The following is a 12,843-nucleotide window of genomic DNA, read 5'->3' as shown; positions in this document are numbered from 1 at the left end:
ACCTACCTACTATCAGTTAATTCACCTATTAAATAAAGGAGAAAAATACTATCTTTCTTACATGGTTTTTGTAAGATTCATTGACTTGATCACCATATAAACGTATTAAAACAGTGTCAGGTTCATGTTACATATTCAATACAAAATATGATGATGATGAGGTTTACAACTATAATGATGCTAAAATATTGAGACAGTCAAATTTAAACTTATGGTATAAGATCTTATGGCATAAGATCAATAAATGGAATTGTGGACTCTGAATTTTTCACTGTCCTGCGTACCTACTTAATTAATGTTCAATCACGAGAGAGAAATGACACAATAACTTGATCAGGGAAGTTTAATATTAGGAAATTATTAATTATCAGAGTATTAGAGTAAGGAGGGATTGACTACTAAGAAGTAAAGAGAACTCTAATTATAGAAAAAGCAGTTACTAATCCTAGGGGTGAGACAGAATGCCCACGGAAAACGCCTGTTCCCCTAGACCAATATCCAGGTTTTGGAGAAAGTACCCCTGTGACTCACTGAATGGCAGAGAAGTACCTGTGTTGTTCCATTTGTGGTGGAACCTGCCAGAAATCTATCCTCTGGGGTGCCAGAGAAAGCTGTTCCCTGTTGGATGCTGCTGGCTGTCACGCAGCGTAGGAGCAGGGCAGTGGGGAAACCGGATGTGATGCAGGGGTTCAAGGGGCTCTACTATAAAACTGCCTTATGGTCAAGAAAGGTGGTGGGGGAGCGTGCCCGCAGCTGAGTGTGTTCACAGCTGTGCACTGCAGGAGCTGGGCACTGGAGAACTTACAAGCACAGAAGGAGCTGAGAGACTGCCACCAGAGGGCCTGGTGAAGGCCTGGATGCTAGGAGAAGCGTCCGGCTGCTTAGTGCTGCTCCCTCATGTGCCACAGGAAGGGGCAGTGAAGAGGGGAAAGTGTTTGCTGGAGTCTCTAGCTATGAGTAAGCAGACCCGTGCTGGGAAGAAAAATTCCTTCCTCCTGGAATGTCTCTTCAGTCCCTACTACTGACAAAGCTTCTTGTCAGCTGGGTTGGGAAAAAAAGTATTTAAAAGATCAAGTACCATTTTCACAGAGCCATCTGTTTTATGTATTTATTTTTGGCGCCTGGACAGGGACTTGAACCCTGGGCCCTCAGATTAAAAGTCTGATGCTCTACCAGCTGAGCTACCCAGGCTTTATAGAACAGTCTGACAGGGTGAATTTGGAGCTGAAAGGTGATAAATCAATAACTGGCACAATATTACAAAAAATTCAGTATGAAAGCTTATAATTCTATTCCTTGTGCTAAATTATTGGACATACTTCATTCCAGTGTGGAGTCTAGAAATCCTTATAAATTGGAAAATCCCCAAATATTATTTGCATTTATAATATTTAAGACAAATATTGGTAACCAATCCTTAAAAAATTAGGGTACCCCTGAGTTGAGCATCTGCAATATTGACCAGAGTGACACCAGATTTTAAAACTTTTATGGAGGTGTTTTACTGTGTTAACATAAAACCAATCCCATCTTCTATTAATTTTTATCTTAATTCACCTATCAGCAGCATAGACTCCTGTTGAAACATTTTAAATTTTGGTTTCCAAAATGCCAACTCTTTGGCTTCCTACACTGGTGTCTTCTACTCTGTCCTTTCCACTCCCCAGTTCCTATAGGTAACAGTTTCTTAGGGACCTCTTATCTATTTATGTTTACTTCCTAGGCTACATCATCCAATTTCATGCCTTTTAACACCACTGAAGATTCCCATTGACAAAAATATAGTACAAACATTATTTTTTACTATAGTCAACAAAACAGACTGGGTTGCCGAGTAAAAGGAAAAACAAAATCCATATTGGCATCTTCAATAGCACTAGGTAAGAAGGGACCCCGTCAAGGGTGTGGCGGGGCCACAGTGGTCGGTGGGTGTCCCCGCGTCAGACAGGTGCGCTGCCTGCGATGCCGCGGCCCGGTCACGTGCAGACCGTTCAGAGGAGACTGTCTGACCTTTATTTGCTTCTGTGTTCCTCCGGTTTTTAAATTGGTGACTTTTCTATAGTATGGTAACAGTATGTTAATACACACACGCACACATGCTTTGGGTCCTTCCATGGTACTTTTATATTTGTAAATCAATGTTTGGAGCAATCCCAAGTTTAAGGGAAATATTTTTGTAAATGTAGTGGTTTTGAAAATCTGAGCAGTCCTTTTGCTTATACAATTTAAAGCATTTGTGCTTTAAAATTGTCGTGCTGGTGTTTGGAAAATGACCCTCCTAGTACAGAGGAGAAGCGCATCCAACAGAGGAAACACGTGGTCTCCCTCGCTGCGGCTGGCTCGGCGTCACGGGCAGAGGCGGGGAAGCCAGGAGGGATGCTCTAGGCTTGTGCCTGCTTCCCTGAAGCTGGTGGCCTCTTCCGGGCTGTTCATCCGTGTAGAGCACGCAAGAAAGTTCCGAAACTGCTTTGTACCTGCTTTCTACTGTTGGTGCCTTCTTGGTATTGTACCCCAAAACTCTGCATAGATTATTTAGTATAATGGTAAGTTAAAAACAAATGTTAAAGGAAGATTTTATTAAGAATCTGAATGTTTATTCATTATATTCTTACAACTTAACATTTATTTGTGGTATTTGTGATTTGATTAATCTGTATAAAAATTGTAAGTAGAAAGGTTTATATTTCATCTTAATTCTTTTGATGTTGTAAATGTACTTTTTAAGAGATGGAGTATTTGAATGTTTATGGCACCTGACTTGTAAAAAAAAACAAAACAAAAAAAAAATTAGAATCATTAAATTGTGTCCGTGTTACCAAAAAAAAAAAAAAAAAAGAAGGGACCCCGTCAAAACTTGAACATAGGTATGGGTGACCAAAATCAGTAACTTCTCTGTAGAAGTGATAGAAGGAAAGCATAATACTGAAAGATCTAAGTCTCAGAATGAAGGTATTGCCAATAAACGTTTACCCCAAAAGAGAGGTACTTGGCTGAGTAGCTACCAGGTGAGCGAATATGAGAAAACAAAAATTCAAAATCCACACTTGCTTCAAGGTGTTGAAAAGTGCAAATAGAACTACTTTGTTTCCAATTGATAGAAATTTACCACAAATGCTGCAGGCAGCAGAAGTGGTGGGCACAAATGCTGGGCCTCCCAGATATAGAGAAGTAGTATGACGGAAGAGAGGGTCAGAGGATGCCAAATTCAGAATGTAGTATAGCAGCAAAATACATTTTTCAGAAACAAGAGACTCACTTAAAAGGAAACTTTTGTAGAGCTCTGGAAGATTAAAAAAAAGGTACAAAGTACCTTTGAATTGACTTATCTGTGAGGGATAGAGATGTGACTTCACAAAGAGAAACAGTTTTTCAATACCTCATGGTAAACATGCAAAGGGAAGAATCTGTATATTAGTTATTAGACTGGGAAAGCTAACCTGCTATCACTTTACTGTACATGGAAAGTACCTCTTAATAACCTAGAAAAGCACAACTCATTTAAGCATGAAAAATCAGTAAGAATGAGTACCTAGTCACATATATAAATATATAGTAACAAAAGATGAAATTTAACCAAGTAACAGTACAAAAGTTGATTTTAAAACACACAGAAAAATTTTGAAGAAAATCAAAAAATTATTTTGGGTATCCACATCAAAATATTTAAATGATTTATATGGGAAAGAAAGTCAATTCTTTAAAGCAACATTTTATTCTGAAACAGAATGGAGTGACATTTTTAGGATATCTGGTTTTTGCATCAAGCAGTAGTATCTTTCAAGAATAAATGAAATAAACAGACAATAAAAATGCAAAGCCTCAGGGAATACTGGTCTCATACACCCTATCTTAAAATAACGTAGATAAATAAGAAAAATTTTAAGATGATTTATTATGTGTTCTGGAAGTGAGCATTTAATTTTTTAAAAATCTAGGAATTATGGCAATGGATGCAAATATTACAGTCTCCAATATATAAAAATAAAACTAAGAAAAACAGATAATTGCTAGAATAAACAAAAAAGGAGAATGGGCTGCCTTACAGATATTAACTTCGAATGAGAAAAATTTTAAATCAGATATTTAGAATAAAGATAAGGTAGAAGAAGACATTTCTTTGTAAATCTATTAATGTCCATTAAGCCAATATATAATACCTTATACAAAAAGGAAGTATGTCTGTTTATAAGATATTAATGCAAAAGTAATCACTAGATCAAAAATATTGAATACCAAAAGCAAAGAGACAATATAGTACATATATGCAATATTATAAAAATATATATCATATATAACATGTAAAACAAACATTTTAATAGGTGAGATAGTCTTTTTGTTATTGCAAACATATTTGATCTAGTTCTGTAATTGCATGTGTGTGTGTGGTAATACATATTGCATAAAATTATAGAATATATATTATTAATTCCATATTAACCCCCTGACTTCATCACTTTCCATTCTTCCCCTTGCTCACATGGACTTGTTCTTCTTAAGTACCTCAGGTACCTCCCTTGTGTCTGTTAGATAAAGAGGTAAAAAATAAAAAGAAAGGAGGACAAAACACAGTCCTAAAGAGAAATTGAGAAAACATATTGTGAAGGGAATAGTCCTTTTTTTTTTTTTCATTAGTCAGGGTAGTATCAGACAAACAGAACTATTCTACCTCTAATTAACTCAGATTTGCCCATACATAGTTTCTAAATTACTGTCAGAGTCAAATGCCTTCAAAATCAATGTGATTTTGTCATCTCTTACTTAAAAAATCAAAGGCAATTTTTGACCCACCCAATATTTAAGTTTTTGTTCTTCTGAATATTTTTGTGCTCTTTCTGGGTTTAGTTGTAGGCTCTGTATCTTTTTTTTTTTAATCTCTAACTTGTCCTTAGTACTAATATTCCAAAAAAACATGTGAGCTTAATGTTTTCTGATATCACTGTACTGTTTTTTTTTTTTTTTGGCAATTTGGCATACTCTGTTTCTTTTATTTGAATTATCCTCCATCTCCATGATTCAGTTCATATATCAACTCAGCAAAAATTCTCCCTGATTATCTTAATGCAACCTTTCTTGAAATAATAAAGCATAACATGCTGAAAAAGTTGCTTTCTTCTTCCATCTTCAATATTAAAATGGCTACACAAAAATTCACCAATTTTGATAAGTCTTTTAAATGCGTGCTGATATGACAGCTGTCACATACAATCTAACAAAATTGTTTTGCATGAAATTATAGACAAGTAAGTGCTACTAGAAACATCTTACATAAAAAAAAAACAAGCAAACTTTTTGGCCCATCCAATATAAGGCCCAATTGGATATAAATTTATTTACCAAGAAATCATATAAGAAGGGAAAAAACCTTTAAAATTGTTTTGAGGAGACAGTAATAAAATGTTAGAATCATCTGCTTTTATTTCACTAAATTGCTAGAATAAAGCAATGATACACTGCATAATAAATTTTTAGAATGAACATTCTAATGATAAGTCTAAATTAAATGGTTTAAAAAAATAAAGCAATGACATTACGTCATTTTAATTTCTATTCAATCTCCAAAACATCCAGTACCACATATGGTTTATTTGCGTGTTTTTGTGAAATATGAAATACTAATTTTTTTCAGGCTAAATTAAAATAGCCATTAAATCTTTTCCCAAAAATGTATAAATTATATTTCTCTTTTTCTAAAAAATAAACAAATTTATTTATTTATTTATTGGTTGTATTGGGTCTTTGTTGCCGCATGTGGGCTTTCTCTAATTGCAGTGAGTGGGGGCTACTCTTCACTGTGCGCAGGCTCCTCATTGCCGTGGCTTCTCTTGTTGCAGAGCACGGGCTCTAGGTGCATGAGCTTCAGTAGTTGCAGCACATGTGCTCAACAGTTGTGGCTCACAGGCTCTAGAGCGCAGGCTCAATAGTTGTGGTGCACAGGCTTAGTTGCTCTGCAGTGTGTAGAATCTTCCTGCAGCAGGGATCAAACCCATGTCCCCTGTATTGGCAGGCAGATTCTTAACTACTGTGCCACCTAGGAAGTCTATATTTCTCTTTAACTATATAACATAGAAAGTTATGAACCTTCTTAATAAAAATACAATATTTTCTATATATTTTTACCATATGTAAAAAGATAAAAATAACTTTTGGTGATTGTTCCTCTCATCCAATAACCATCATCTTCATAGGAACAAGAATTGTGTCTTATTAATCTTGGCATTTTCAATGTTTGCTTCAGTGACTTGCACAATGAATTCACTCATACAATGAAGAAGAAATAATAATTAGTAGAATTTACTATTTATTTTGTTCTACATGATATGGAATTATCTGAATTACCACTTATAATTTTAGCAACAGCTCGTCTATGAGTGCTAGTATCTTCTCTCTTTTATGGAAGAAACTGAAATTGAAAGATGAACAGCTAAAGAAAGAAAACTCTTCTATTGTCATATCACTGTTAAGTAGCTAACCCAGAATTTGAATCCAGACAGGCTAGCTCCAAAATCTGATTCTGTAATTACCACAGGAAATTCTTTTTCTAGAAATGGGAAAAAGGCAGGTAATTAAAAGCACAACAACTTATGTTTTAAAATTTGGGGCCTGTATTTATTTATTTAACAAAAGTTTTATATATCTTTGTCCTGATGATAAAATCAGTATATGTCAGTCAAATTTGACTTCAAATTGTTTCAGCATTTATTTAGCAATAATTAAATTAAAGGTTATGTTTCATGCAATCTATCTGTATGCAGTACCTGTTTGGAAACAATTCTCTCTGGGTCTCTTATGTTTTGTATATCTTGTAAGCAAAGAACTGACTGTCTTTTCTTCCAGATTTCTTGTTTAAAGGACATTTTTATAGCAAACAGGATTGAAAACAGATATGTCACCCTCTGCAACAAAGTGAAGTCATACTAATTCCCCATTAGGAGAGATTTGAATTCTCTAAACTCTGCATTTCTTTCCTGTAATACAATCCATACCACCTGTGCAGTTATTGTCTGATTCTTTGGGTCTCCCTGTAGGAATTGGAACTTGGGAAATCAATACAAAACTGATTATCTGGCTACTGCTATTGCTTTAGCAATAAACTGCCCATCTTACTTTCAGGAATCTCATGTCATCTACCAGCATACATAAAACCAAGGCAAGTTAATTCATTAGCTTGTAAATATTATAAAATCTTAGATGACTTAAAGTTCCTAACATATATAGTATGGGTTTTTCTGGCTACATGTTATTAAATGACTTATTTTTAGGAATGAAAATCTGCTTATTTATCTAATATTTTAAAATATTTTAAAGACCCACGATTTGAATGATTGGAACAGTCAATGAAAATTCATCAGACAAAGATGTAGGTGGATTTTCCAAATAGTTAATATGCTTAAATATTTAATCTATTCCAGATAATCTTTAAGATATATTTGGTGGGTATGGAATATTTTTAAAACATTTGACCAGCTTTTCACAACAGGGGCCAATTTATCTGCAAGGGAACATTTGGTAGTATCTGGAGACATCTTTGGTATACATTGCTTGAATTATATATGTTCATTGCTTCTTGAAATTAGGAGTGGTGGCAGTTGCTACTGACATTTAGTGGATAGAGACCAGGGATGCAGTTAAACATCCAAGAGTGCACAGGACAGCCTCCCGTAATAAAGAGTTATAAAGAGTTACTTGGTCCCAAATGTCAATTATGTTACTGTTTAGAAACATATATATATTTGCATCTGAAATTGAGATATATAGTTCTATTCTCTCAATGATAAGAATTAACCTGCATACAAAATTACAAAATTATAAATTATAAAAATATAAATCTCTATATCTATCATGTCTATACAACAGTTATTCATGAAAATCAAACCATATAAACAAGAGCAAATAATCAACAGAAAAGCAAAGTCTCCATCTAGTCAATGTTTTTAGAATGTACTTATATATAAATATATCAGAGAAGTACAGTAAAACCTTATTTTTTAAATTATTGATAATAACCTATAGCCAGTAATGCATGTACAGAGGAAAATATCATCATCTATGTGGACAGCGGCAAATGGGTATGATCATTTAAAAAAAATTATCCTGTATTTGATTCCCTATCCTGTTGCTATAGCAACAGTTGTCCTATATTTCCATTTGGTATTATAGCAATCTGTCAAGGAAGTTCTGACATGCTATAATTTGTATACATTACTTTTCAAAATTGTAAGAATGTGTTTGAATATTGTCTGCTTGTTAGAACAACCCTTAAACATCTATGACTTTAAAAATTATAGTCATAAAATTACAGGTGTGACCACCTTGTGTGTGTGCATATATGTATGGGAGTGTGTATATACATATGCAAATATATACACTTACATATAATCATATATACACTCATATAATCATATATACACTCATATATAATCAGCCAACATAAACTGAACTACTATGTCATAGTATTAAATGTAATTTATCAGAATTGATCTTATTGGTATAGTATTATCTGGTTCACAAATATGGACTAAAAGTGTCATCCTTCATATCATCCAGTGTTTGTAGGATCCATCGAAATAGAAATTAGAAATTTTATTTTTCAGGAAAAAACTAACGTTTCAAAGACACTAAAAGCAATAAAAAAAGACAACAGGTGGTTTTACTATTTGGTTGGATAGTAACTGGATTTGATAGAACAGTGGGATAATATAAATATTTGTAAATAAATTGAGTATAGCTTTGTAAATTGAATTGACACATGAGATTCCAAAGAAGAAAAATGAACTAACTACTATATTCACAATTTAGGAATATCATTCATACTTAAGCCATTTAGACAAAAATTTCATTCTGTATCAAAATTTTAGACTTCTTTTCACTGTCTATTAATTGTGGAATATATTTTAAATAGCAACATCTTGTTTATCAAAATACCAATTTAAAATAATTTATTTTCAATATTCTGAGTAAACAGATACGCGTATACTTACTTCTTTTGTCCAGTTGTTATTTTAATATGCAGCCCAAAGACTTTTTTACTGTGTGAATGTAGTTATGTACATGTGGTTGTGCAGTTTCAGTTGTATAAAATATAGTTGAAGAATCAACTGAAAAAAATACTGAGAAAGAGACAAGATGTTGGCAGAGACAGTAGTGGGGCTGACAGTGGCCCTGAACATGAGTTCCACTAAAACTGAGTTCCTCTGCTGAGTTTATGATTAATTTTTCTATTTAAGACATTACTCCATTCTTGTCCAACACCTATTCCCCTCAAGATTCAGGAGTATCAAAGAAAACTGGGGATTGAAACCAGTCAAGATCCTGTTGGGCCCTCCCAAGTACAAAAGTCTGTGTCCCCCATTTCTTTTTTTTTTCTTTTCTTTCATTTCTTTCTTCCTTCCTTCCTTCCTTCCTTCCTTCCTTCCTTTCTTTAGCTGTGCAGTGTGACTTGTGGAATCTTAGTTCCCCAACCAGGGATCGAACCCATGCTCCCTACATTGGGAGTGTGGAGTCTTCACCACTGGACCAGCAGGGAAGTATCCCCCATTTCTTGTTTGTAGGGCAAACTTTCAGCCTCCTAGACCTTCTCTGAGTTCCAAAGGGCAGATTCAAACAGTTACTAATTAGGGGAGTGAGACAATGCAGAAAGAAACAATAGTACAGGGTGGGGCCTGGTCCTGGATCCACCTCAGGGGATATGCACAACAATTTGGTACAAATCTCTAAGTTCTTCTATAGGAACTAAGCCCCTCCACCCAGGTGGAGGATGGTACCTTCAGCCTGAACTCAGGCATGTGGACCCCAGACTGGTTGGAACTAGAAGGCTGATGATTGAGATTCCTGGAACACTACCCTCTTACCTTACCACCAAGCAATTAGAGGAAGGCCACACACCCTGCAGACCTCCCCTGAAATTTTGCCTATAAAAACTCTTCCTCCAAATCCATCAGGGAGATTATGTCTTTAGAGCATAAGCCACTCCATTCTCCTTGCTTGGTCCTGCCATAATCCTTTTTCCTCTTCAAACTCCAATGTTTTGGTTTGTTGGGCCTCACTATGTGTTGGGCACATGAACTGTGGTTTGACCACAGCCCCAGCTATGGGAAAGGCAGTAGCCCCATTGGCTTGTTGGACAAGTGGAAGATTGATGATATGCCTGTAAAAATTGACAAATGGGATGTATCAGCTGTGAAAAATTCTTTGGATGATTCTGCCAAAAAGTACAAGTATGTGGAGAAGTTTGGTCTGATGGTCACCTCACCATCTGTACCATCTCTCTCTCTTTTTTTTTTTTTTCCACAGTGGCTTTGATTTGGACCCAGAGTCCAAGCCTGTTCTGGCTTTGTGCATCATATCCTATTTTGCAATGATGCAGATCCTGACCGTTTATACTGATGCTGAAAGCTCAGCTTCTCTGTACACTGATGGCGAATTCAATCTCAGAGATAGAGTTTTGGGTGAAGTAGAACGATAGCTTTATTACTTTGCCAGGCAAAGGGGCAGCTCAAAAAACCATGCACCCTCCCTCGTTGAAGATGGTGAGAAGTTTAACAGTAATTGTTCAAAGAGGGCATAATTAGCTCATGGACACTCTTCTAATGGGTTGGTGGTGAGGTAGGTAAGAGTCAGCATCATCCACCTTCAGCTCCCAACGGGTCTGGGGTCTACATGCTTGTGGGCAACATACCATTGTTACTCTTTAACTTCTCCCACTTGGAGGGGGTTTCAGTATCTGCAAAATAGCTCAAATATATTGTGTGTATCTGTTGCTGGGGAAACAGGACCTTGCCCCAAGTCTGCTCTTGACTGTTTCTCCCTGGTCTCACATCCCTTCCCTTTCCTAATTAACAACTGCTTGAATCTGTCCATTGGAACTCAGGGAAGGTCGTGGAGGCTGAATGAAGGCTGTTTCCTATAATCAAAGAAATCAGGGACACAGAAAGGCTTTGTGCCCAGGAGCCCCACAGGGCCCTGCTTGGTATCAATACTTCATATAATGATAAGAGCATCTTTCTTGAGGCTCCAGAAGAGATTCTACAGGGATGTACCCTGATGATATTTGGTCTAGTCTCAAAACATTCAGTGACAAATTCACTCTAAAGCTGACCTTCATGAGTGGAAGAATAAAACAGCAATGGGAAGCCAAGTCCACCAAGTCCATTGTTAAGATTCTGACCACAGCAGAACACTGGTTATGGATGCATACAAGCCTGAAATATCCAGGCTCAATGTCAATCTCACCACAGAAAAAATAGCCAATTCTAAAACCGGCCATCTTTCTGCTGCATGATGCTGAATTAAGGGGTACAGGAGAAAGAAACAGAATTTAAAGTAAGAAATATTAAAAAAAAAAAAAAAGTTCCTGTTTTGTCCTGAAATTTTAGCCTATTCTGGATAAATAGGATTTTCTAGGTCAGATATGAGAAGCTGTAGCTCTGATATCTAGCTATAACCTCTTTGGTCTGCTGATTGTGTTGTTTTGATTTGGTTTTCTAGAAAAGCATTTTTTGCTGAAAGTGGTACAGACTTCTTTCTTCATATCTAGCAGTACTTTATATGGTATAGCTTTGTGTCATGCAGCATTGGAAGCCTCAGTTTTTTAAATTGTTAACCTGTTGCTGACTTTACTGTGTTAATTCCTCCTTCAACAGCTGTTTCCCTTAATTCAGGATACAACTTCTTGCGTATATCAGCTTTCCTTCACACCCCATTTTTATGGGTGTGTATATATCTGACTTGGGGAGAATTGGGGGAAAAAGAAACACAGCTTTTTAATTTAAAACAAATTTTCTGCCTGTTATTACATTTTGTGCTCTTAACCAATTAAAGAAGCCAATGGCATTTTTAGTTTTATCTTGTCTATGTTTTCCACTAATATAACTCTGTTGATTTGTTTGTGCCCTTTATTAACTGCCTTTTTCTAATTTTTTTTCAATAAAAGGAAAGAAGATGTGAAAAAAATGAGAGAAAAGTTGAGAATTATGAATTAAAATAGTATTTAATAAGTGTTTGAATCTACAGAATAGACTAAGATGTTCTACCTAGTTGTTATAGTTAAAGATGTCTTCTTTTAATTGAGATATAATTGCTATATAACATTATATTAGTTTCAGGTGTGCAACATAAAGATTTAATGTTTGTATATATTGCAAAATGATCACTACAATAAGTCTGGTTAACATCCATCACCACACAGTTACTATTTTTTTAATAATGAGAACTTTTAAGATCTACTCAGCAAAATTTACACATACAATACAGCATTATTAACTATAGTCACCATGCTACACATTACATATCCATGACTTATTTTACAACTAAAGAATAACATTTCTACACTAGAAAACATGAACAAGTGAAAAGCAAGGATTTTTGAATAAAAGAATTTTCAAAGTAATAAGAAACTTGTGATATCATTTAATTATTCAATCTTGGATTTTAGAAATAATGCCAAGAAAGTCAGAATAACTTGGTAAACTTCAAACATATAGTTAATGAAAAAGAATCCAGTTGTTCCAATATGATTATGTCTTAATATGTTTTAAGACAACTCTGCCCCACACAGCCATGCATACACCTCCTCCTAGGGCTCTTGGGATCCTCCCTTTCATATTGACATAATTATCTAAAAGTATCAGCCAATAGCAGTGTTGTTTTACACCACTCCCCTTTTCTTCTCATCATGTAATGTTTCATAATCATTATGATATTCTGAAAGGTTAGCCTTATCTCTTCTTGGGGATTTTCCAGCACCAGCTTTCACTACATGGGTGGTCAGATCTGTATTGCTCTATGCAAGCAGTAGTTCTTCATCCAAAATACATAGCTCAAACTTCTCAGAAGCATGAAAGAATT

General features: G+C 35.3%; 1 non-coding gene and 1 pseudogene across 1 annotated transcript; one reads left to right on the top strand and one right to left on the bottom strand.

Moving 5' to 3' along the window:
- Positions 1–1,118: 1,118 nt before the first annotated feature.
- Positions 1,119–1,191, bottom strand: TRNAK-UUU (transfer RNA lysine (anticodon UUU)). Its single transcript has one exon. It is a non-coding gene; the product is annotated as a tRNA-Lys (tRNA).
- An 8,853-nt stretch (positions 1,192–10,044) lies between these two features.
- Positions 10,045–11,278, top strand: LOC130844557 (signal peptidase complex subunit 2-like; annotated as a pseudogene).
- Positions 11,279–12,843: the final 1,565 nt, after the last annotated feature.

This window comes from Hippopotamus amphibius, chromosome 2 (genome assembly GCF_030028045.1).
Source record: "Hippopotamus amphibius kiboko isolate mHipAmp2 chromosome 2, mHipAmp2.hap2, whole genome shotgun sequence".
NCBI classification, from domain to species: Eukaryota; Metazoa; Chordata; class Mammalia; order Artiodactyla; family Hippopotamidae; genus Hippopotamus; species Hippopotamus amphibius.
Note: the sequence above shows the minus strand (reverse complement) of the source record. Positions and strands in the feature narration are given on the sequence as shown.